Source organism: Armigeres subalbatus, chromosome 1 (assembly GCF_024139115.2).
Source record: "Armigeres subalbatus isolate Guangzhou_Male chromosome 1, GZ_Asu_2, whole genome shotgun sequence".
In the NCBI taxonomy this organism is placed as follows: Eukaryota; Metazoa; Arthropoda; class Insecta; order Diptera; family Culicidae; genus Armigeres; species Armigeres subalbatus.
This window is the reverse complement of record NC_085139.1, coordinates 74,394,876-74,422,362: the sequence shown is the minus strand read 5'-3', so window position 1 is coordinate 74,422,362 and position 27,487 is coordinate 74,394,876. Positions and strand designations below refer to the sequence as shown.

The following is a 27,487-nucleotide window of genomic DNA, read 5'->3' as shown; positions in this document are numbered from 1 at the left end:
CAACCAACCAATCCAATCCAAACCAACCAAACCAATCCAAACCAATCCAAACCAACCAAACCAATCCAACCAATCCAACCAACCAACCAATCAATCCAAACCAATCCAAACCAATCCAAACCAATCCAAATCAATCCAAACCAATCCAACCAATCCAACCAATCCAAATCCAATCCAACCAACCAACCAATCAACCAAATCCAATCCAATCCAAATCCAATCCAAATCCAATCCAAATCCAATCCAAATCCAAATCCCATCCAAATCCAATCCAAATCCAATCCAAATCCAATCCAAATCCAATCCAAATCCAATCCAAATCCAATCCAAATCCAATCCCAATCCAAATAGAATCCGATCCGAATTGGATTTGGATTGTATTTTGATAGGATTTGGAAAGATCAGGATTGGATTGACGTTGAATTGGATTAGATTGGAATTGGGTTGGATTTGGAATTGGATCGGGTTTAGTTTGAACTTGGATTCGATTTGAATAAGATTGGATTTGGAATAAATTTGGACTAGTTTTGATTTGAATCGGGATTGGATTTGAATTGATTTGGATTGGATTCGAATGGGATTTGGATTTGGATTGGATTTTGTTGGATTTCGATAGAGTTTGATTTGAATTAGGATTGGGTTAGTTTTGGACTGGCATTAGATTTGTTTGGGTTGGATTCGATTCGGATTGGATATGAATTGTATTTGGATTGGATCCAAATACAATTGAATTTGAACTTACTTTTTATGGGTTTGGGTGGAATTTGGATTGAATTTGATTTGAATTGGATTTGGATTGCACTTACATTGGATTTGTTTTGTATTTGGATTAGAGTGGAATTAGATTTGAATTGTATTCGGATTAAAACTTGGATTTGGACGGAATTCGTAATGGATTTGATTTAGTTTTGTAAAAAAAATCGAGATTTGATTTGGATATGATTGAACTTGGATCGAATATGATTGAAGATTTTATTTGTTTTTAAAGAAGCAGATTGAATTTTGTTTGATTTGAATCAAATGAATTAGGATTTGAATTTGTTTTTTATGTGATTTCTTATTATAATAAGGCCGATACAAATATTAGAAAAGAAAATCTCTTGGTTTTTTTTGTTTAAAATTAATGATTTGAGGGATTTTTCTTTTTTGCGGACAGCAGCAGGATTTTTTTTTTAAATACTTGCTGATCCGTCAAACTTCGTCTCGCCCACAACGAATTGACATTCGCTCTGCGACTGGATTTTATTCGGCCCTGCTTTCCCCACAGAGACGTTGAAGTATTCAGAAGGAGCAAACGTAATCGCAGAGAGAAACGTCAAAACGTCTGGTTTATTGCACATGCCCAATTCGGCTCCATTTGTTTGATTAGTTATCGAGTTATGCGGAAATTTGAGGTTCTTTTGTATGGGAGCTCCCCCTTCCGGAGAGGGAGGGGTCTTGAACCATCTTAGGAACCTTCCTGGCACGAAAACCCTCTGTATACAAAGTTTTACGGCAATCTGTTCAGAAGTTTCCGAGACTATAAGGGTCAAACAGGAATCTGTGTCAAAATATTCGTTTATGTTTATTTAAAAACGAATTTTACTCCCGGTTCAATTCAATGTAACGTGTTTTGAACACATAAAAATGAAATTATTTTCAGCAATCAAAATTTAAGTAAATCAAGTTAAAATTTAAGTAAATAAACACTTTGATGAAAATATTGATTTGACAATATACCTCTGAAGAATATCCTAAGTTTGATCAAAGGGAATCGTCTAAAATGTATTATCATTAAGTTTAATTACCAGTAAATATAATTATAGCTTCTCGATAGAACAGCCTATGACTAAAAGAAGGAGAAACACAGGACGTTTTTTTTTTTTCTCACCTTTTAATCGTTCGAACTTTTGACCTTCGAACTTTTGACCCTCGGTCTCATAACCTTTAACCTTTTGTCCACAACTGTTATATATTTTGTTCTTTCAACCTTTTGTCCTTGGACATTTTGTACTTTGACCTTTTGTCCTTCGACCTTTTGACACAGATTGTTTGTCTCGAACTTTTGACCTTCGACCTTTTGTCCTTCCACGTTTTGACCTTCGACCTTTTGCCCTACAACCCCAACAGACAGACAGAACTTCATTGTTATGTACATATATAGAAGAAGAATAAGAAGAAGAAGATGATGATGACGAAGAAGAAGAAGATTTGCAACGGCCTAAAAAGTTCTTCATCGAGGATTTGATTTGCGTTAAATATGGGTTGGATTAAGATTGACGTATTCTTATTTTTAATTTACCTTGCCATACCTTGGACCATACATGCAGTTGGCCATACAAAATTTTTATTGAATACAAAACCAAAACTAACTTAATTCACCGAGTAGTGATACTGCCTTTCTCGCTTTAAGCCAAGACACAAACCTTATGTAGTTCGGTGTACCATTTTCCTCATGATTTTTGAACGCGATGGTCGATTGTTATCAAATTCAATAATGATCAACAAACTAGGCTTTTCCCTCTGCCGAATGAAACTTGTTGCGAAAAAATCGATTAAGGATTACTATATAAACAGAAGTCTAATGTCTGAAACTCGATTATGCATATGTACAACATGTGATAGATTTAGTTCGGAAAATGTATTGGAGGGTAACCGCCCCTTCGGTGGGCTTTGATTCCACGACCCCAGTACGCTAGACAGGTGCTTTCCCTAATACAATACTAAATACTAATCCTACTTGGTTGGCATGTGTACAAAAATACGTTTGAGAGAGATAGTTCTGAAAATGTATTGCGAGAGTTCGGCTGGTACCTGGTGCTGGGAATTTGGTTTCATCAGTACCCGCTAAGCTGCGGAGGACGACGGAGGTCCTTCGTAGCTTAGTAGGGAAAGCATCTGTCTAGCGTACTGGGGTCGTGGGATCAAAGCCCACCGAAGGGGCAGGTTACCCTCCAATACCTTTTCCGAACTAAATCTATCACATGTTGTACATAATGCATAATCGAGTTTCAGACATAGTAATTTACCCGGCATATAGGCAATTAACTTTGAATGTACAGAAGTCTAATGTTTTCCCAAGTTTTTGTGCACACACATACACAAACACACACATCGCAATTTTATTGTAAGAGATATTTAATTTTATTTCAAGTTTATCTTTTGAATGACACTCTTCAGTAAGAATTATCGCGAGTTTAAAATTCACGTCATTAAAATGCATTTCATCAAAATTCCGGCAAATCATATTATCAATAAATTTAAAACAAAATCGTATTTTACATACCTATTTCAAAGGAATATACATTTCGCATTTGATTCCTTCTTTTGGGAATCCAAAATTAATTCATTGAAACTTTTGTAAATTGAAGCAAAATGTGTCTAATCAAAAAAGACAATAAAGACAGAATAAAAGGCCTGTTGCTACTGTATTTTACGAATTCGAAAGAAGGATCATTCTTACGGGTGCTCTGTAGTGTTAAAAATCACATCACAAGACAACCCACATGAAATGCTAAAAATTCATGCGGCGATCAAATTCGTTCTATGAATAAAAATTTAAAAAAAGAAATCGCATTATATTATCAACTCACTAAATAATGAGACCTAATACACCAAAAATGTCACAACAAGGCTTCGACAGAAAATTCAATTATCTTTGAAATTGTATTGTCGTGGGCGCACACCACATCAAATCTATCTTAATCACGTTTACACCGGCCGGCTTCATGCTGCCGACGATCGCGGTAATCGTTACTTTCGGATGGTTAGTGTGCTGCTGCTGCCTGGTCTGCTGACTGTCAACACAGCTGGTCGTCATCGCCACGAAAAGAATAATCCCGCCAGACAAGCATCATCATTGTCGTTCGTTACCCGCGGGGCAACAAACAGGCGCCTGTATTTATGCTTCCCAAAAAAGACCGCTCTTTCCATTATTCATCATCAGCACTGTCTGATCTACACATGATTGGCCTATCACATAACATGGGAAGGGGCGCATAGCAAACAATAAAGTATCGCGTATATTATGAACGCAATGAAACAAGTTGCTAGAATAAAATTGCTGTAAAATAGAAATAAAAAAAAAGATCTATCCAAATCCGTTATTATTGTCCGGTACCTTATACATCATAGTTCGAAACATCTTCATTACCTTGCATTACCTACTACAGTCATATAAAGCTAGAGAAAGAGCGTATCAGCTTTTACTTTTAAAACAAAAAAGTCGGACGAGAGATTCTTCAAAATAGTAGAACAGTGAGACAAATTAGTTTGAAATGTTTTGTATACGATAACATGAGACCGACATACGTAGAACGGTGTCACAGCACTGAGAAACGAACTCGATGTGTGCTCGCATTAAGCACCTCATCATGGAAGATTCAATGTGTAACGTCGTCATCGAAATAACTTGGATTGTTGCCGCTCGCTGCCTGTCTACCACATAAAAAGAGCTTCCCTTAACGAGGGCTTCAAAGCTGCAGAGGAGTCGCGTGAGGAAAGGTTTTTCAAGAGATGTTTTTTAATGAGGTGCGCAACTGGTCCCGGTGATGACATGGATGATGAAAACGTACTTCGAGTAGAATGTGCATGACATTCTTAATGATGTTAATTAATAAACTACGGTTGGATAAACCCATTTATGAAATGTCTTAGATTTAAAATAATGTATATTCTTATATTATTATATATTTATCATATATTCTTATATTCTGATTTGAAATTATAAAATAGTAAAAAAAAAATCTCTAGCCAAGATAAACTAAATATATGGAAAGGGTTGATACTTGGTGAATAGCCTGAACCAGAGACTAACTAACATTTTTTTCAGTAGCTACGGTTCTACCGTTCAAAATTGGATATACCAATCATGTATAAGCCTTCTTTCCTCCTTTTCAAGAGACTCGGGGACTCCTTTCAAAAGGTTCGGAAGCCTACATTCAAAAGGTTCGGATGCCTCCTTCCATGAAGCGTGGAAGCCTAATTTCAGGAGGCCCGTAAGCCACCTTTCAAGAGGCTTGGAAGCCTCCCTTCAAGACGCTCGGAAGCCTCATTTCAAGAGGCTCCGAAGCCTCCTTTCAAGACGCCCGGAAGCCTCCTTTCAAGAGGCCCGGAAGCCTCCTTTCAAGAGGCTCGGAAGCCTCCTTTCAAGAGGCTCGGAAGCCTCCTTTCAAGAGGCCCGGAAGACTCCTTTCAAGAGGCTCGGAAGCCTCCTTTCAAGAGGCTCAGGCCTCCTTCCAAGAGGCTCAGGCCTCCTTTCAAGAGGCTCAGAAGCCTCCTTTCAAGAGGCTGGAAGCCTCCTTTCAAGAGGCTCAGAAGCCTCCTTTCAAGAGGCCTCAGAAGCCTCCTTTCAAGAGGCTCAGAAGCCTCCTTTCAAGAGGCTCAGAGCCTCCTTTCAAGAGGCTCAGAAGCCTCCTTTCAAGAGGCTCAGAAGCCTCCTTTCAAGAGGCTCAGAAGCCTCCTTTCAAGAGGCTCAGAAGCCTCCTTTCAAGAGGCTCAGAAGCCTCCTTTCAAGAGGCTCAGAAGCCTCTTTCAAGAGGCTCAGAGCCTCCTTTCAAGAGGCTCAAGCCTCCTTTCAAGAGGCTCAGAAGCCTCCTTTCAAGAGGCTCAGAAGCCTCCTTCAAGAGGCTCAGGCCTCCTTTCAAGAGGCTCAGAAGCCTCCTTTCAAGAGGCTCAGAAGCCTCCTTTCAAGAGGCTCAGAGCCTCCTTTCAAGAGGCTCAGAGCCTCCTTTCAAGAGGCTCAGGCCTCCTTTCAAGAGGCTCAGGAAGCCTCCTTTCAAGAGGCTCAGGAAGCCTCCTTTCAAGAGGCTCAAGCCTCCTTTCAAGAGGCTCAGAGCCTTCTTTCAAGAAGCTCGGCAGCCTTCTTTCAAGAGGCTAGGAAGCCTCCTTTCAAGAGGCTCGAAAGTCTCCTTTCAAGAGGCCCGGAAGACTTCTTTCAAGAGGCTAGCAAGCCTCCTTTCAAGAGGCTCGGAAGTCTCCTTTCAAGAGCTTCGAAGCCTCCTTTCAAGAGCTTCGAAGCCTCCTTTCAAGAGGCCCGGAAGCATTCTTTGAAGAGGCTCGTAAGCCTCTTTTTAAGAGGCTCGGAAGCCTCCTTTCAAGAGGCTCGGAAGTCTCCTTTCAAGAGGCTCGGAAGTCTCCTTTCAAGAGGCTCGGAAGCCTCCTTTCAAGAGGCTCGGAAGCCTCCTTTCAAGAGGCTCGGAAGCCTCCTTTCAAGAGGCTCGGAAGCCTCCTTTCAAGAGGCTCGGAAGCCACCTTTCAAGAGGATCGGAAGCCTTCTTTCAAGAGCCTCGGAAGCCTCCTTTCAAGAGCCTCGGAAGCCTCCTTTCAAGAGGTTTGCGAAAAAAAGGTTGATGATCGCTGATTCATAGCATAGATTCCCAAACTGTGGATCACGACCTCTAGATTTATACTTTAGTGCGTATTATGTTCCTAGGGGCCCTCCTTAGCCGTGCGGTAAGATGCGCGGCTACAAAGCAAGACCATGCTGAGGGTGGCTGGGTTCGATTCCCGGTGCCGGTCTAGATAATTTTCGGCTTGGAAATTGTCTCGACTTCCCTGGGCATAAAAGTATCATCGTGCTAGCCTCATGATATACGAATGCAGAAATGGTAACTTGGCTTAGAAACCTCGCGGTTAATAACTGTGGAAGTGCTTAATGAACACTAAGCTGCGAGGCGGCAATGTCCCAGTCGGGGATGTAATGCCAACGAAGAAGAAGAAGAAGAAGACGTATTATGTTCCAAAAATGTATATCTATCAGCTTTTGGATTTGGATTTAAGTAATGGATTTGTTGTTTACTAACTAACTTTGTGAAGCCATTGCAAGTAACATTCCATATTCATTTTTCATTCATGTTTGATTTGAAAACAACTTTTAATTATTTCTTCCGAGAAATTATTCAGGGCGTAGGTAAAATTTTCTACAAAAGATTAACCAGTAGTAAATCAATACCTCCATCGGAAGATAATACAGGGTCCGGCTATTGAAGTGCTACATTAGAAGAAATAGACGAATTGATCAACATAAAAAAAATCATTTCAATATCATTCAGTTTTGATGATGATGATGATGATACTAGGCACCTGCCGATAGCGCTGGCCATATCTGACAAACGATTTGATCATGATTATGTTATTGTTTGTATTTCATCAAACTCCTGTATGAAGGGCCAAAAATGGGTGGGGTGGTTCCATAAGCAGAGACACTTATGCGAATCCACGGGATGACTAGAGAATCTCCTTCCAGAAGAAAGTTCGTACATACAATAATATAATCTAGCCCTCGTTTCCCAGATTGACCCAATATATGGGGAGAAGAGCCCGCCCTTTATCCACGAAATGTTAACAATAGGAAGTTGGCGATTCCACTCTTCCTATCCAAATCGAAAAAAACATGAAACATCATCATTATCGTCAAACTACATTTTTTTTTTGTCCTTGAGCCTAGCCACTCGTCGCAGAAGATCGAGGAACGCAGGTGTTATTTTACCAGAGGCCACCAGATGTCGCTTCAGGACAAAAAAACATGATGTTTTAGAGCAGCCGCGACCTCCAACATACTTCAGACAGTTAAATTCATAGGGTTTAGGTCCGGCGTACTGGCTGGCCGCTCTTAACTCTTAATGACCCCTGAAAGCCTCTCAGTTGGAATTGCATTATATTATTTTTACTCATTTATGTAGCAGTTCAATTGCCGGACCCTGTAGAATCGAATACGTTTTCAAAAGCTGGTTAATTATAGCAAATAAAAAATAGTCTTATGATATACAAATGCAAAAATAGTAACTTCGCTCAGAAACCCCGCAGTTGGAAATGCTTAATGGGGCCATACACTTATAACGAAAGTACTTATGGGGGCAGGGGGTTTATCATTTTCTTACGCTTTATATAAACGAACAAATATGTATGAGAAAAATCTTACAAGGCGGGAAAACGTGTCGAAAAACTCAAAAAAATGCTTACGTAATTAATTCTTCTTCTTCTTCTTCTTCTTATTGGCATTACATCCCCACACACTGGAACAGAGCCGCCTCGCAGCTTAGTGTTCATTAAACACTTCCACAGTTATTAACTGCGAGGTTTCTAAGCCAGGTTACTATTTTTGCATTCGTATATCATGAGGCTAGCACGATGATACTTTTATGCCCAGAAAAGCCGAGACAATTTCCAATCCGAAAATTGCCTAGACCGGCACCGGGAATCGAACGCAGCCACCCTCAGCATGGTCTGGCTTTGTAGCCGCGCGTCTTACTGCACGGCTAAGGAGGGCCCCTACGTAATTAATATACGACCCTAATAAATACGAGGTGTAGTTTTCCAGTGGAGGATGTAATACCAGAAAGAAGAAGAAAATTCAAATACCAGCAAGGAACTATAGGATTCTCTATGATTTTTTTTTATCAAATTGTCCAATGTCCTTTGAACAACACGTGCATTGCGTGCATGCTTGGGTGATTTAGGAACAGTTTTAATTGCATAGCAAAATAGATGCCACTATCTAAGTTTGTTAGTGGAATAATCTACAGTGATGAAACGAAAAGACTAATCCGTGTATTCAATAGGCGAATTATATTTATTCGGCCACTGCATATAAGCGCAAACATTTTCGTGTTTTTTCTTTCAGTAAACCAAATAAATAACAAACGAATGAGGCACACGTTTTACCAGGAAAATAGCCTAAAAAGGATATACGTAACGTAGTTAGAGAGTGTATGTTGTATGCATAAAGAGTCGCATTTGAAAATCTGTGAACTACCCGATTACAAAGAAATCGACCACATTTTTAATAAATATTTAATCACAGTTGATGAAAAATACTCATTTAAAAAAAAACTAGAGACAATTTCATGTGTTATTCGAGGGACTGAAATTCCCAGAAATTCACATGATCTGATCTGTTTGGAACAAGGAGTACAATAATTGTAATTATTGTCGTTGAAAACGCAAAAAAAAAATCCACAGAGATTGTCCTTGTTGAGAGTCGATTTAATCCTAACATTTGCAATAGAAGACAAACGGGTTGTCATTAGCAATAGTTCAAATTTACAATTTTTGATTTGGGAGCAGCTGCTGTTTTCGCCAAACTAATAAAAGCCGCCCCCATTGACATTATACGATGCACAAATCGTGAAATCTTAGTGCTGGAACATATCGCTAGCAACTTTTACTCGGGTGCTCAGTAGATTAGTGTGGCGGCACCCAGCTATAAATTTCGAGTTGTGTTTCTGCCAATAGAATGCAAACTAGGAATCGCGTATCGATATTGGACCTTCGAAGATGGTGGTTGATATCAATTACTTCGCAGGAGGTCAGAACAAAGCGATAATTTTGATGGAACACAAACGCCATAAAAAATACGCAAGGCCACTTGATTTTTCGATGTATACAAATCAACTATAATTACTTGATTGCATGAAATCAATGAACATGAATCACAAATCAACGTTTTATGAATGTTCGCAAGCTTTCTGTTCAGAAGGTCCACTATACGCACAGGGCCTATCTAGTTTACCCAAAATCCAGACACGCTGTAGCCAGCATGTTGAATTTCGCATTTGTTTAAGAGTCGCACTGACTGTGTGCCACCGCCGGATTGTACTCCGAATATGGAGTTAAATGCATTTCACCTACCTACCTGCTGGTGGTATGCACATTCAACTCGATCGTTGATGTCACTCGTACTTTTATTTATGCGCTCTACATTGCGCCATGCGGTGTGTGGTACCTTTACCTGTTTGTTTGCTCGTTTGTTGGTGCTGACTGTGTGGTGGTTGTTCAATGTTGGTCGACGCTCAACTCGACGGACTTTATCGAGCTGAAGAGTGAAGCCGAAGCGAATGGGGTGAATGTGGGCTTTGGATGTGTTTGTAATGATCCTGGATTTCATATTCGGTTGGAAAGGTGTGTGGAAGAAAGGAAAGGTACATTTATTTGTATTTATGTCAAAGGGGATGTTCGAAAATATGAACAACGGTTTTGGTACGATGTACAAAGTATACCAAGCTGATGTTTCTGTATTAAGAATCAACTGTCATTAAATTATTGAACAAGTCCATTTCTGCACTTTCGTGCAATTTTCCAACACCAGGCATATAGCCGAACTCTGCGGAGGACGACGGAGGTCCTTCGTAGCTTAGTTGGGAAAGCACCTGTCTAGCGTACTGGTTTCGTGGGATCAAACCCCACCGAAGGAAGTGGATACCCTTCAATACATTTTTCGAACTAAATCTTTACACATGTTGTGCAATTGCACAAATCGAGTTTCATGCATAATGATTAATTTCCACTCCGGGTGGCTAATACCCGGAATATAAGCAATTAACTTTTATTGTACCGATATTTCCTGATTTAATTCCAAAGAATTCCTCAAAGTAATTTTGAAGAATTTAAGAAAAATCATTCATTCCTCTCAGACCGCATTGTGCTTTCGTGCTGTGCGGTTCTATTTTCTTTTTGCTGAAGGAAGTTTTTAATACTACCCGAAGCTATTTTAATTTCCACAGTGCTTCGAAGCGTTATTTGTACCTACTGATCCAGTTACGATCTTTGCTTGGACCCGTGCCTTCGTTTTACGTTTGACCCGTTTGCGGAAGTAAAATTTCCACAAGCGGTGGTAATCCTGCAAGGACACCGTTCTCGGAAAAAAAACTCTTAGGAGGTCACGTCTCCACGCTCAGCAACGAGCATTAATAAAAACAAGAGGAAGGGGGAGTCTCTGAATTCTCCACTTCCTTCTAAGAAACAAGGTTTCAAGACCGTCCTGCTGAAGCGCGAAAAAATAGAAGGAACTGGAGAATGTTCCTTCTAACTCTAACATTGGAAATGATTCTTCTCCTATCGAACTGCTCAATCAGTTCGATTTGATTCATAATGAAATTGAGCAAATCGAATTTACCTCTGGCCCAGGTGATTCGATCCATGCAAAGAAGCAAAGGATTCCGCTAATTGTGGTATCTGTTGCAGAGTTTTCTGGCTTTAGGAATGAGATTTTGAGTAACCTTCAGGGGATCAAGGTTTCATTTCAGATTGTCAGGAAGGGTGACTGCCGCGTTTTGCCGGAATCCTTTGACGATCGCAAACGTCTTCTTCAGCCAAAAAGACGCTGTATTGTGCAGGAAGGCTGTCCGAGACCGTTAGGTTGCTCCCGGTAACGCCTAAGCCGACCCCTTCTCTCGAAAGGGAATCGATGTTCATGGTCCCTAAACTCAGTGTTTAGCAACTCGGCGACCGTAGAGCTTCCGTATTGTCCCCTCTTTTAAAGCGCCTCGCAGTGGAGCTATTTATGTTGGCTTTGGAGGAGTGCCAGCTCCTCGCTCCATTCCAGTGGACCCTAGCCACCGGGGGGAGATTGTCGCCGGCCATCATGTGCATGATCCGATCCCCTTGAACAACGAGAGGGTTCCTATGGTTTCCGCATGTGGCGAAAGCGTATGCGGCGGCATATAGCCACTTACACACGAGAGCGAAATGGGAGGACACCTGCTTCGGCGCAGGCAGCCTCAGTGGGTGTGGAAGGAAGAAGTTCGGAAGCTATGCGGAGGTATTGGTCGAAGACTGGGGAGAGTATGTTGACAAGCTCTCAACGAGCTAAACAAGTCAGTTCTTGTCCGCACAGCAGTCTGCTGTCAATCTGGGCTTGGCCGATACGATACCGAGTGGCCATGTTGTTCGTCCTACGCGTCCTATGATAATGTTTTGCAGCCGACTTTGACCGCTTGGAAATCAGGAACGAAGGTCAGTCATCGGTCGATGGAGACTTCGAGGACCTTGACAAGTTTCCGGTTTGGAATCGGCTGCCCGTTAATATTGAGACTAGGGCCGGCGAGACGGTGCCGTCCATTGCACGCATGTCCGTGGACGCTTTTTCCGGCCGACATGGCGAAGCCAACCGACAAGGCCCACCGATTAACTGCACTAACCGCTGCTTGTGTTCGGATCAGTACTGGAATTTCTCATTTTCAATAAGAGATGTCACGCGATGTTTACATATCTGCCCCTTTCAAAATCTATTGAAACGCGAAGGATGAATGGCATGTTACAAAAATCTCAAAAAATATTTGTTCCGTGACAGGTCATGAAAGTGTGCAATATCTGCTTTATTTTTGTGTTTATTTTCAGTTTCAACTCGGCGATTTAAAGAAGTATGATCAATTTATCGACTAGTCACTATTTTTCGCATGTATCTATTAAAATAACTTTAAATAAAAACTTTAAAATAAAGCACAACATCCTATCATGACTGCCTTTCATGCGAAATTGATCAAAGTACCCACGATTCTTTCATTTGGTCGCCTGAAATAGAAAAAGGCGCTTTGCTCTCTGTCTTATGACGATCACGACCTTTTCCAGTACTGGTTCGGATACGCGTTCGCGTCGGAGTGTCTCCGACTACAACAAGGAAGATGTCGTCCGCGTAGACGAAGATGTAGATGAATATTGAAGATTGTAGACCCCATTCATGGCAACCAGAACCAGGGTTACTGACAGAACAGATCCCTACAGGACCCCGGTCACTTTTGGGAAGGTTCTGGAGGCGGAATAGCCAATAAAGACCCGGAAGGGCCGGCTGGTGAGGAAGTAAGGATGTTACCAGTGAAACCCCACTGCTGCTTGAGCACTAGTGAGGTCCAAGTGAGATTAAACGCCTTAGAAATATCATGAGAAACGAGATCGCCGTGTTTCCCTTGGTCAAAGGCGCTTTGGAGTACGTCTCCTAATCCGGCAAAGTACGAACTAGCCCCATATCCCGGTCGAAAAACGTGTTGGCGAAAACCAAGTTGTCCGTCAGATTCAAGCTCTTCATGCAGCATACGGTTGACCAACCTCTCGACGACCTTTGATACACAGGAGGTCATCGAGATAGGCCGGTAATCAGCGGCGTCGCGGGAGGAGAAACTGTTTTAGGTATCGGAATAACGTAATATAGGCGCCACTCGTCGGGAAAAGTTTGATTCGTCCAGGCTTGATTCACCAGATCAAGGAATACTATGTTGGCGGTGGGGGGAAGGTTTTTCGGCATCGGATACCCTAATCCATCCGGACCGCAAGACTTCCCTTTGCTACTGGCAAGAGCGAAGGAAAGCTCGGCGAACGAAAAGGGCTGGTTTATTGGGGAACTAAGCAAGTCCGGCGGGACTCGAAAGTTCTGCAGCGTCAGAGCCCTGGTGGCTATGAGCCTTTGAAAATCGGCTGGGTAGCCGCTTACTGATGCGAGTGATGCGAAGTACTCCCCGAGTGCATTGGCCACATTCGGCGGATCGGAAATAGTACGGTCTGAAACTATCTTAAGGTCTACAAGGGTCAGATGACTACTCCCTGGACACTGGTCTAGCCACGGCAACCCTGCGGGTTGCAGGGTTGTCCTTCCAAGATGACGACGGCGGCGTAGAGATCTTCCGAAGGCGGGCACCGGAGCTTGTCTTTACTAGGCAATATACAGGGCAATTCTTCGTTCCTCTTTTACAGTAGGGAACCACTAGTGACACTATGGCCTTGAAATAACGTTTGGCCAATGTTCCGTTGGTCCAGGGAGTGGTTCACCTTTCGCACGCGCACTATACTATGTGGTCCACCTGAGCGAACGACACCGAAGCTGACGGCCGTTGTCTTTACCAAACACCACCATTCAAAACGTGCTTCCAATTGTTCATCACATCACACCCATCAGCTCGGACCACAGTTCATATTCAATAGGTATATTCACTTTTTCCCCACGTTCGCTCAGGATCTATTTTGTACGTTAACAACCTAGCCGTCCTGACTCGATCGAAATCTAACTTTTAATTTTTTGGTGTCTACTCTTTATTCCGATCGTTGTGGTGCTGGCAGACGTAGGTCCGTACAGAACTTCACTACGTAATATTTTTAACGTTTTAGGGGTGCTTTGCTACGGAGAATATTAGTTTATCACTTAATATTTAATATTAGTAATCACTGTAGCTTTAAAGTTTCTTATTAGTTTGCAAGTTTTAATTATCGTTCACTTCTCACAAACTTACGAAACTGCGAAAAAGCTTTAGAAATCTCAATTTCGCGAGTGTCACTTGTTACCTCACTCCTCTGGACCGGTAGAAAAATACTGAGAGAGCGATTCTATGGAGACCTTGCCCTTCTATCCTATTCTTGCCGCCCCAAGTATAACGCCCATAGCCTGCCATTTCGTTATTCCGGTGTGCGTTTCGGTGAATCGCTGCGTTTCTCGTTGATGGTTATTAGTATAATATCTAGGGGTTTTGGTTGGGGTTGCGTTATCAAATTGTAGATTTAAATTCAAATAATTTTGGCTAGATTGCATGCAAAACCTGTACATATTCAGCCCTAAGTGCTTGTTTTCTTTTTTTTTCATTTCTTTTAATTTATTTAGTTTATTATGTAAGGAAATATTTAAATGTAAGTAGTGTAAATAATTTTAATAAATAGGTTAAATAAATATTTATATAAATAATGTAAATAAGGAATCCAATAAATAATGTAAATGTAAATAAATAATGTAAATACTGTAAATAAATATATATTTTCAACACCAACCAGGAGGTAAACAAACAACTAAATATAATATACAAATTTGGACTCAAACGTCATCTTTTAATTAATATAATTGTTTGTTTATACGCTAAAGCTACTATATACAAAATAAATATCAGTCAAACATACACAATGGACCACAGACATTTATTTTATATACAGACATTTAATAATAAATTAGTAGACAAACACAGAAACATATATTTACAATTTTTTTTGGGGTCTCAGCTAAATTGGCCCAATAACCAAGGGGTTTTAATTGTTACCCTAAAATGGCGGGTTACAGGTCTTGTGAATCGATGTGGATGGGGGAAGATCTACGCTTGCCACTAAGTGCATTGACTTTTCCCAATAGTTCGGCGGTGGATTGGGCCGAATTGATGGAGTCAAGTTGGATGACCGTTCGGCACTCATTATGTTTTTCTTTGTAGTTTTCCAATGCACTTAGCTTTCTCAGGTGCTGGCGAATAAAGCTCGTGTTAGTCGTGTACTCTGCATCGAAGCTTCAAACCGGTATTAGGGCGTAATCATTAATGCGAACATATTTCTGTTCGGTTATTAACTGCAAATACATTTTTTTCGATCCCTATAATCAAGCATGTATCTCAAGCATACCACAGCGTTATATTGCTGCAATGCTGCATGATTAAGTGCTTGATTTTGATAAAATATTGTAGATCCAGTTGAAAACCGAACTGAGCTCGACAATCGCATTTTCTCCCATTTCCGGATGTCGCAACTGCATCGCGATTAGTGCGCATCTATGCCATAGCCGTGCGCCATCATGCGCACCACTCGCGATGCAGTTGCGACATTTAGAAATGGAAGAAAATGCGATTGTCGCGAGAGCTCAGTGGTTCAACTGGATCTACAATATCGAAAAAAAAGTGTGCATAAAAATTGCCTCGCCACAATAAAAAGGTAGCAGAGAATTATTATTTATTATTTTATTATTTATTATTTTTCTTGATTGATGACTTTTGAGGGAAGTCAGATTTTTTTCTTTTTTTTGGAAAAGATGTTTAATTTTGATACACACAGTTAAGTTTGCCATTTTAGGGTGTTTCATGAGATATTGCGAAAAAAGATTCGACTGCCGATGGGACTTGAACCCACACTATTCCATTTAGTACACGAACGTATTACCAATTATACAACAGCTGTCCTTGCGAGAAGTTGTTCCATAACCAGCAAATAACAATGGGATATCAGTCAATTCCCCGTATCTATCGAATCTGCTTTGGCAACATTTCACACCCTGTTCTCTCTACCCAACTATGTGTATCAGAATTGAACAACAGTCGGTTGCGTTTGAATCACAAACATGTGTTTCTATTTGTCGTATTGAGGCGGGTTTGTTTCTGCAACCTTGTGTCTTTTAATGAGAAAATCTATCAGCTCAATCGCTTGTTCATAAGCTAGCGCATTTGGTTTGTATGGGAATTTGAAGTTTATATGGGGATTTCAGCCAAAATATATAGGAAAGTACACCTCCGTCACTCATTCGATCTTGAAATTGGTTCTAAATGCTCGATTGAGCTCAGAATTGCAAAAAGGGCAGTTGGTATGTTACAGAACAACTGCACAGAACATTGTACGATGGATAAATGAACTTTTATATAGTTTTCGACTGATTCGATGCGATAAATAAATCCAAAATTACGCATTCCAGCTCTTAATAAAATATCCGAAAGCTAAGTAAAAGATCTTTTAATCATCGTACAAGGTTCTGTTATGTACCATCCGCCCTTTTTGCAATTCTGAGCTCAATCGAGCAATCAGAACCGTTTTCCAGATCGAATGAGTGACGGAGGTATATTTTCCTATATATTTTGGCTGAAATCTGCTTACAAACATCAAATCAAAGGCACCAGCTTATGCATAAAGCGATTGAGCTGAAATGTTGAGAAATTGATTTTCTCTGCAGTTACGTATTTTGACCACAACTGTGTGGTCATTTTCAGTGTCTCGTACTTGACTCGACTTGACGACGAGTCGACGAGACACTGAAGACGACCACACAGTTGTGGTCAAAAAACGTATCTGCAAAGATATCAAAATAATTGGTGGAATTAAATGGAGAGTACTAAACTCTTCTTAGACGGTTGAATACATTCCACTAAAAAGAGCTTGAAATATTTTTACTGATTTTCTCACCAAAAGACACAATCTTGAGGGGTGCCCCGTGGAATTCGTCAACATTTTTTCTCCTCATACTAAGCTGGGTCAGTGTGATCCGGCTGTCAGTGACGGGATGAGTGAAGTCTTGCTGGCAGAGCCTAAAATATTCATCTTCATGAAGCAACTTCGGTCCGAATTTTGACAAACATCGCATGAATATTCAAAACATAGAATGACATAGTCAGATGACTACTCCACAAATTCATTCATTCGACTGTCATTGAGTGTGCTTACTATGTGCAGAAAAAAACATAATTAGCATTGTTTATGTTGATGTTTATCGTTGAAAGTGCCTCGCGGATGAAAATCAGATTCAGTTCTATGTGACAAATTACTTCACTCATCTGAAACTTGTTTAGATTTCAGATAATTTATTAATTTGTGATGTGCATAAATATTCAATGACTAATATTCAACTGAATATTGGCAGTCCAGAGCCGTCTATGAATGTGTCTGGAAGTGAGCTGATGAGTGAAGAAAGGTGCACTTCATCAAAAATGTTCGATTATTTTACACTCTGCTTGCTAGGCCTGGCAGGAATGTCGGGGACAGATATCTCTGCGGCACCTTAGAATTAGGGGACACGAAAATTTCGCCATGCCTGGTAGGAGTTTCGGGGGGTTGATGATTCTTCGACACCTCAGTCGTGATAGGGTCTGCCTCATAGCTGAGGTCGGAGTGACATAGGAGTCACCAACCTAGGGTCGTCTTCGACTTGGTAGACAAGTGGTGCCACCCTGTTGCAGGATGGAGTGACCATCATACCGAACGAGGACTACCTAAATTGTAGGATGACAGCATAGGGTACTTCCTGCAGGGTACTCAGCTGTTACTCGTGTAGCATAGGCGGATGAGTGTTGTGGCATATACGGTGCCAGTGTGTCTTTGGTGCTCAGTTGGTGCATGGGGAGTACACGGAGAGTTGGACGTGTGCACTTGTGTACGTCATGAGGGAGTGTAATGCTCAACAGTCATTACCCGAAGTATTGCTTAATTGCGGGCCGGGGAATGACTGGAGAAGGAGTTGGTTTTAGTGGGTCGGGAGTGGTGATCCCATACCCACACTACAAGGTTACGCCTCCCCAGGTGTCTGGTTTAAGATTTCTTTTACAATTGTTAATAAAAAACATGTAGAGCAAAACTTAAACCAGAGTTTCTAAAGCGTTCATGCAATGATTTTTCCTTACTGTGTTCATTTTACCTAGTATTTTTCCATTCCCCTGCCATTGAGACAAACTTTAAACAAATTAACAATCCCATATTATAAATTCATGGGATATTACCGAAGCGGATTTTTCTGAGTTTGATCTTGAACTTTTGCTCGATGTAAGTTATACAGATTCATCACCGAATAATCGACATTTTTCCATCATATTTTTTGGAATGATTAAAAGAAAATAGATTTTTGGTATTGTTTTCGTAATTGCAATGCATTGACAGTTGGTAGGCTGTAAGGAAAGGATTAAGCTAAAGCGTGAAATTTTAGATAAAATTATTACAAACAATAGATGAAAATCCTACAAAACTTAGAACTAAAGATAACATCAATAAAAAAAGTTAGAACAACTTCTATGTAGGCTCGTTCTGAAGCCAATATCATTGCATACATCGAAATAGATTTATTTTTCCAAATTATTGATCATCCCTGCTTAGCAGATCTCAAAAGCGATCGCACGTTGCCTTAGTACACTGCACAGTGCACACACCCATAAAGAGATAACCCAGTCGAGTGATCGGTGCTTGCACGCCGGGACCACACAGCTACAGCGACGGACGAGTTCCCTCAACCGGTTTACCGGTAAGGGCTCCGTAAATTCACACAGCAACAAACATCATCAGCTTTGGCATCGGTCCGTAGGCAGGCAACTCAGGTTCACCGTTCATTATAGGCAGCCCGCTGTTTGTTAGTCGTGTAAGCGGCACGTTAATCGTTGGAAACTTCAGTTCACCCAGCAACAATCGTAGCGTTTTTTGGTGACGACGAGACGAGGTAACCAGAGCCAGGGGGAACGTCGACGTCACCACCGCACCGGAAAGGTGTGCAGTGCACGGCACACGAGCACCGCACCGGTCCAAAACGGACGGATGGATGGATAGATCTACTCGACATCGAAACGACTGTTTCGGACGGACGGCAACGGCAGTGGAATTCAGTTTGGATCGGTTGGTCGCGGCGAGCGTTTGCGTATGTTGGTTAAACCGGGTTGTTTTTTTTTCGGTATTCAGTTTCGTGGCATTTTCATGTTTTGATCATCGTGCGGAAGTAACGCGAAACGGGTAGCGTACAGAGGCGTTTGTGTGTTAAAGAAGGGGGTTATGTGAACGAATTGCGTTATGGTCCGCACTGTCGGGAGTCGACGTAACGTTGCCCGAGAGGTCGTTGCGGTCTAGTCGCACATCTGTTGGAAGCGACGAGGACAACGACGGAAGAAAGCATTCCGACCCGATTTGGTCAACGTCAATGGATATATTGTTGCTATATTGTGATTAAACTGCGAGCTTTGACCGCGACAGTGCATTCAATTGGAATGCATGGATAGTTGCTGGAGCCACCGAATGTCTGTGGTTTGAAATTTGGGTGAGAATCGTTCCAGTTATATGTGGGGAGGTGGGGTAATGATTTGTATGAGAGGAGGTTGAATAGTCGAATCACGATAGATTAATCGTGTGCTGTTTTCCGCAGTAGCGGGTTTAGATTGAAATTTCATTGTGAGTGAAGCAAGAGAAGAACCGGTGATGCTGCTGCTGATGATGATGCATAGTGAAATTCCCCGTTCGATGGATCGAACCGATGAATAGTGGCGCAGATCTCTCCAGAAATGTGAAAATAAACAGATTTTGCACTATCGTAAAGATCGATATTGCCACAATGTTTGGAGAAGTGGTTATTCTGCATTGGCTTTCTTTTAGCCAATTTGTTAGCATTTCACGAATGTTTTTATTGGAGGAAATATACACGCAAAAATCTTTTGTTAATTACAATTTACGCGAATCTACAGAATCTGCCCCAACGTGCTAAGCTTCGATCGTTCGGTTGTGCAAAGTGTGCTTCTGTGATAGCTTCCAGATACAAGTGGTTGTGTGATGTGGGAAGTAAACATCAATAATATCGAAAATAAATGTTTACATCGCATACCCCACAGGCAGCGGCGAGGGAGCAATATGCATAGCCATCGGATATTTGGCTGCCCAAAGGGAATTACAGTGTTTTAACGAATGAAACCCGATTAGTGGTCATTGTCGTCTGACGTTTGCGGTGTCCGGGCAGGGAGTTCCTGAAGAAGGAGGCGATGACGACGACGACGACGAGCTCAGAACATAATCGCTCAGGCAATAATCGTACTAATAAAAACCGGAGCCGCCTGCCGACGACGACGACGTAGCAACTCACACTCATCAGCACGAACAAGCGGAAACCTTAAAGTAGTGGTGTACGGGGCTTGAAGAGACCGCAGTGATACAGTGTGGCGAGCTTGTTGAACGACCAATAATAAAGTGAATTTTTTTTAGAAAACTTTAATAATGCAAGCGTTTTGGATCTTATTGATTTCTAGTTATGTAAATTTTAGATTTTTTTTTTCACTTGACCCACTTTAAATAAATATAAATAATTATCTGGGAAACAATTAGACCTGATTTACTACGGAGCGTTTATATTCCAATCAAGCAGTATTCCGCAGACGCCTATTAGAATTGTGGTTCTTATGTATGTGGCCTACCCGGCACTTCACAGAGAATTCGCTGTGTTTGCTTGATGGAATGAATATAAGCATAACGTTAATTCCTATTCTATGCAAGGCAGCGTATTGTGATTCCATCGCTCGGAATGTTTGTGCCCCAGCAAAGGGACATAGGAATGGTCGTGTTTATGTCTGTCGTGTGTGACAAGCTAATCAGTTTTTGCGGTGGAATAGTGAAATGGATTTATAATACTGGTGAAGCAATGCTACATAAGGTGCATACGATGCGATTCTCCGAGAATGTTATAATGCTTTCGGGTGGATTTCGGTGCTTATAACTGAAGGAGCAGACATAAGACTTAACAATTGTAATGAGTATAATATTACATATGACGTAAAAGTCTCTCAGCCTTTTAGTGGTTTTGACTTATTTACGAGAGCGATTCAATCTATGTAACATTAATGCGTTGCATGCTTCAATCCTCATTTGAGTGCTCACGAGTTAAAATGCAATAAATATGCGATTGTTGTCCTTAAATCCTCTGAAATAATGCGGAAATATAATGGCTCAAGTAGTATGATGGATTTTACTTCAACTATGATGTCATGGAAAATACGAGAGCTGAATTGTCAAATGCTGCAGAAGTTTCACAGTACATAATAGTTTATCATGTTTGAAAACAACTGGAATGCAGAAAACAGCTCCCTTAGGGGCCCTCCTTAGCCGTGCGGTAAGACGTGCGGCTACAAAGCAAGACCATGCTGAGGGTGGCTGGGTTCGATTCCCGGTGCCAGTCTAGGCAATTTTTGGATTGGAAATTGTCTCGACTTCCCTGGGCATAAAAGTATCATCGTGCTAGCCTCATGATATTACGAATGCAAAAATGGTAACTTGGGTTAGAAACCTCGCAGTTAATAACTGTGGAAGTGCTTAATGAACACTAAGCTGCGAGGCGGCTCTGTCCCAGTGTGGGGATGTAATGCCTATAAGAAGAAGAAGAAGAAGAAGCAGAAAACAGCTTTTAAATGTTTCGACTAGAAGCGATTGGCTAAAGTTTTCGTCACATTACAATCGGTATTCAAAATATTAGTTTTATTGATCTTCCTGCACATGTGCAGTATAACCGATATGCACATGGTTGATTCAAATAAAAAATATAAGGTGAACCGCCTTTTTTATTTCCATAGTGAGGGTTTACTACCAAATAGTTAGGTTTAAGGGTTTTGGAAATAAACCTGACAATCATTGCTAAAAAACCCACATGAGAACATATAGTCCACATCGTTGATGATATTGAAATTTTTAATTAAAAAAATCACATCCGATGGTAACGTAATAAGATCACACACCTTATCGCATCATAGTTGGCAGACATGTCCACAATCGACCAGCGTCAGCAATGAGTGGGTAGAATTTGAATACAATTGAAGCACATGATCATCGAGGTAGAAACGTGCACCACCGCAACCTGTCACAAAGCTGATTGCGCCGAATCAATTACGCAAAAGTCTTCGAGAAAATAAAAACAAAATCTCGGGATGATTTTTCTGAGAATATTTGAAAAAATACCCAAAAAAATCGAAACTATTTAAAAAAAATAGTTTTTCGTTGAAATTGTGAAAAAGGCGGAAAAAGTGGAAATTAAAAAAAGTTTCCCAAAGGAATTTTGAATTTTCTGAGAAAATTGCAGACTTCCCGAGAAAATTTCGAAGAATTTCCTGGAAAAAATGCCAGAAAAATTCCAATAAAAACAAAAAAATACCCTAAAAATTCTAAAGAAAATTTATTTATTTTATCGGAGAATTTTCCAAGGAATTTCAACAAAAAGCTTTGAGGAAAGTTCCGAAGAATTTTCCGAGGAAATTCCGAAGAATTTTCTTATGAATTTCTATGCGAGGCTCTGAAGAATTCTCGAAAAAAATCAGAGAATTTCCTGAGGAAATTCCTGTGAAATTTTCGAAAAAATAAGTGAAGAATTTTTCGAAAAATTACGAAAAAAATCAGAGGAAATTTTGAAGAATCCCACGAATAAATTCCGAAGATTCTCAGGAATAAATTTCGGAAAATTTCCCGAGAAAATACCGAAGAATTTTCCGAGGAAATTCTGACAAATTTTCCGAGCAAATCTCGTAAACATTCTCGAAGAAATTCCGGAGGATTTCCCGAGGAAATTCCGGAGGATTTCCCGTGAAAATTCCGGAGGATTTCCCAAGGAAATTCCCGAGGATTTACCGAGAAAATTCCGAAGGATTTCCCAAGGAAATTCCGAAGGATTTCCCAAGGAAATTCCGAAGGATTTCCCAAGGAAATTCCAAAGGATTTCCCAAGGAAATTCCGAAGGATTTTCCAAGGAAATTCCGAAGGATTTCTCAAGAAAATTCCGAAGGATTTCCCAAGGAAATTCCGAAGGATTTCCCAAGGAAATTCCGAAGGATTTCCCAAGGAAATTCCGAAGAATTTCCAAAGGTAATTCCGAAGGATTTCCCAAGGAAATTCCGAAGGATTTCCCAAGGAAATTCCGAAGGATTCAAATCCCAAGGATTTCCCGAGGAAAATCCGAAGGATTTCCCGAGGTAATTCCGACGGATTTCCCAAGGAAATTTCGAAGGATTTTCCAAGGAAATTCCGAAGGATTTCCCAAGGAAATTCCGAAGGATTTCCCAAGGAAATTCTGAAGGATTTCCCAAGGAAATTCCGAAGGATTTCCCAAGGAAATTCCGAAGGATTTTCCAAGGAAATTCTGAAGGATTTTCCAAGAAAATTCCGAAAGATTTCCCTAGGAAATTGCGAAGGATTTCCCAAGGAAAATCCGAAGGATTTCCCGAGGTAATTCCGAAGGATTTCCCGAAGAAAATCCGAACGATATCCCGAAGAAATTCCGAACGATATTCCGAGGAAGTTCCGAAGGATTTCTCGAGGAAGTTCCGAAGAGTTTCCCGAGGAAATTCTGAAGAATTTTCCTAGTAAATTCTGGAAAGTTTCCCGAAAAAAAAATCCGAAGAATTTCCGAATGATTTTGCGTGAACACTTAGAAGAATTTTCCAAGAAAACTCCGAAGAATTTCTTAAAGAAATTCTGAAGAATTTCCCGTGAAAACATCGGAGAGTTTTCCTAAGTAACACCAAAAATATAATTCGAGAAATTTTTCAAAAGTCTTTCAAGAGGAAATTCCAAAGAATTTTCAGAGGAAATTCCGACGAACTTCTCGAGGAAATTCCGACGAACTTCCGGAGGAAATTCCAAAAAATTTCCCGAGGAAATTCTGAATGATTTCGCGTGAAAACACAGAAGAATTTCCCAAGAAAATTCCGAAGAATTTCTTTAAGAAAATCTGGTGGATTTCCTGAAGAAATTCCAGAGGATTTCCTGAGGAAATTCCGAAGGATTTCCCAAGGAAATTCTGAATCCCGAGGAAATTCCGAAGGATTTCCCGAGGATATTTTGAATGATTTCCAGAGGAAATTCCGAAGGATTTCCCGAAGAAACTCCGAAGGATTTCCCGAGGAATCTCCAAAGGATTTCTCGAGGAAATTCCGAAGGATTTCCCGAGTAAATTCCGAAGGGTTTCTCGAGGAAATTCCGAAGGATTTCCCAAGGAAATTGCGAAGGATTTCCCGAGGAAATTCCGAAGAATATCCCGAGGAAATTCCGAAGGATTTCCCAGGGATATTTTGAATGATTTCCCGAGGATATTCCGAAGGATTTCCCGAGGAAATTGCGAAGGATTTCCTGAGGAAATTCCGAAGGATTTCGAGGATATTTCCCGAGGAAATACCAAAAGCAAAATTCGAGAAAATTCTAAATAGTCTCCCGAGGAAATTCCGAAGAATTTTCCTATTTTTTTCCGAATAAATTCTCAAGAAAAATAGAATTGTAGAATTGTAGAATAGAAAAAAAGATTTTGAAGATTTTTTTGAAGATTCATCAAAAAAATTTCTAGGATTTTTAGAAGAACGACTCTTCTAGTTTATAGCCTCGGTGGAACCTTTAATTTTGAGTAACTGTGGCGTAGTTGAGGCCCTCCCCTCACACAATCCCATTTTCCGAATAGGGAATCGAATCCTACGATTTTTTCACCTTCACATGATAGCAAAATGGCAGGATGCCTACCTTGGCACAGGCGACAGCGGCAGGTGTGGACGAGAGCAATCCAGAAGAAGCTCCCACGTACAGGTTGAATGTCGACGGTGGGTATCGATGACATCACGATGGGCAAGACAATTTGATGCTCGGGCCGGGCAATCGTTGTCTTCCGGATAATATTAAAGTCCCTGGGTAATGCATCGATATTATACTACTGGCGCAGATCAAATAAATTCTAGGTGCAAATCAACCTCTTACTAATTTTTACATCCGAAAAATGCGTATGCTTTTTATGGATCGTTCATCAAAGTCTAACTCTTCTGGGAGCAATCATTTATGTGAACTTAGTCGCTCAAAATCATAAATACTTAAATTAAATATTTAGAAAAATCTAGCTTTTTCTAGAAAACTTCACTATATTCAAATCAAAACAAGTCACGATTGCGTGAGGATGCGTGGAATGTTTTTCGTGGAGCTTATTAAGGAAACTTCAATCTTTCCGACGCTGACAATTTTGTTGCTTGATCGGGTTTGGAACCCAATCAAAAGTTTAATTTTGTAAATCATATTTTTGTAAAAAAGGTAGAAAAAAGCTTCCAATTAATATCATCATTAAGGAATACCTGAAAACAATTTTAAATCGAATCATGCTTGAAAACGTTTTACATACCCTCATTATTAGTACCTATATTGATTTTCATCTTGAAAACCATTAAAAATCCAGAAAAACACGATAAAACGTGAACATTTTTTTATGGACAATTGCGATTAAATTAGCATTTAAATTATGGTGAAGTTTTGGCAGCCAGCATTATTTACTATTAACCAGGATTGTTTCAAAGTTCCCATGGCAAGTTAGTATTACTATTTGAGTGTACAAAAACCAAAATTAATATGGGAATATCTAAAAAAAATGTTTTTGACTTTTGACCAGGATTTGGGCTGAAATACTCCTCAGCGCGGCGGATTGATCCCTAATCCTGGTCAGTCCAGATATGTCTTCGATGACGACCAAAAGGATTTTGGGGGGTAAGTATCGAATTATCCCATATATGGCAACCGATAAGGTTGTGACTGTCAGGATCAACTCTAAGGGCACACCTGTTTCCTCCTGGCAGGTCTCCGAAGATTAACGGTCGATCCAGACTTGGAACGAGTGTCCCATTTGGAATGCCTGGACAAAGGCGATAATACTTTCGGGAAAACGCCACTCGCTTAGATGCTGCAACAGTAACGGCGTCCACATATGAACGCCTTCGAGACATCGCAAAATACTAGGTCTACGTGTTTACACTGCTCAAAAGCACCCAATTCAATGAAGTAGAAGCCGGTGCTGTACTCCGTGCTAAAGACATGTTCTTAGGAGCCGAACTTTGGAGTCTGCTTCAAGCATCTCACGCAGCCTCTCGAAGACCTTGGATACGCAATAGGTCAGCGATATAAGCAAGTGTTTGGAAACAAACTTTATCTGTTTTTTTTTCAAGAAAAATTCATCCGTGAATTCAAGGGTAATTCCTCTGAATGTTCAAGGGAAATACTTCCGAATTACCAACAAAAGTTCCTGCTTATTTCCATCGTTGTCTATCGTTATCCACTTCCATACTTCCATAGCTGCCTGATAGTAAAGGCAGGCTAAAATGGATGGTAATGAGGGGTCTACCCTGCAGTTTTCTTCTAACGGCGCTCTTCCCGATCCCGGTCAGTGAGTTGTTTAAAAATGAGCACCAATGTTATGTCTACTGTCTCTCGTTTTCGTTGTTATCCGGCAACAACCCTTCGAAGTTTTTGTTCGACAAAAGGACAAACCTATCAACGTGTTTTTAATTTCAAAAGAGCTTCACAACAATTTGAAAACTATCAAAGAGGTCAGGAAGATAAGTTCTATCAAGGTTCTCGTTGTGCTGGCTTGTTTTGAAGAGGCAAACAGTGTTGTTCTTAATTTTCCACACGAGAACTCGCGTGTTGTAAACAGTCCAAAAATCAGTCATATTGAAGCCAATTAAAATGACATAAACGTGATTTTTTTCGGGAAAATAATTAAGTGGATAGATACTCTCATCGAGCTACTCTAGGACGAACTACCCCAAATGACCATTTTACGGACCGCTGGTGACCACCAGAGGTTATAGCTGAGTAAGAACTGCAAAATATCTCCAAAATCACCGTCAGAAATGGTTTAGGAAAAAATTGCGCTGCTCTAGGACGAACTTCACAAATTGATCGTTTTTACGGATGTTTCGGATTATCCAAAAGACCGTCTGGTGGCCACTGCGATCATAGCGGAGTAAGAGTGTATTAACTCGAAGATCACCGTCAGAAATGATTTAGAAAAATCGCGCTGCTCTAGGACAAACTTTACAAAATGACCATTTTTACGGACGTTCCGGATTATTCGGAAGGTGACCAGCTACGGTCATAGGTGAGTGAGAACTGCGAATTCTTCTACAGTTATTGTTAGAAATGGTATGGAAAAAATCGTGCTACTGTAGGATGAATAGTTAATTAAATAAAAGAATAATTCATTATTGGTCACTTTTACCCGTGCACCTGAGCCTTTTATTTAGCTTCATTTATCCAAGCCGTTTATCGAATCATTTTTATTACCATCTCAATTGGTACAGATCTATTTTTTTGAGAAATACATGGTAACATTCGAAGGAACAGTTTTACCTGACTTCCTCAAAATAAGCCATGATCTAATTATTGTTCGTTTTTTTTCGCCCATAAGCAACATATGTAAACGATTTGGACACATGGAGGCCCGCTGTGCAAATAAAGCTCGATGTGGAAAATGTGGTCAATCGCATCTCGATACTGACTATCAGATCCAAGAAAATATTTGATTTTCATTGTAAGAAAAGCGACGACTCAAAACGTGAATGCCCTGTGTACAAAAAACGTGCTCAGTTCGCCACGGCACGAATATGACAGAAACTTAGTTATTTCCTAAGAAATTTCAGAAACAAGAAAATTTAGACAAGACAGAAAAATTTAGATGAATTTCCTTAGGAAGTTCAAATAAAAATCGTGAAGAAATTCA

General features: G+C 40.6%; 2 protein-coding genes across 2 annotated transcripts in view; one reads left to right on the top strand and one right to left on the bottom strand.

Moving 5' to 3' along the window:
• LOC134227241 (RNA helicase aquarius) overlaps positions 1-27,487 on the bottom strand; it is a 355,300-nt gene that overhangs the window by 189,024 nt on the left and 138,789 nt on the right. The window lies entirely within an intron of this gene.
• The window catches only part of LOC134227214 (probable G-protein coupled receptor Mth-like 5), a 127,727-nt gene continuing 118,834 nt past the window's right edge, over positions 18,595-27,487 (top strand). The window contains exon 1 of the mRNA XM_062708563.1: positions 18,595-19,261. The gene's annotated coding sequence lies outside the window, so the exon portion shown is untranslated. The remainder of the gene's footprint in view (positions 19,262-27,487) is intronic.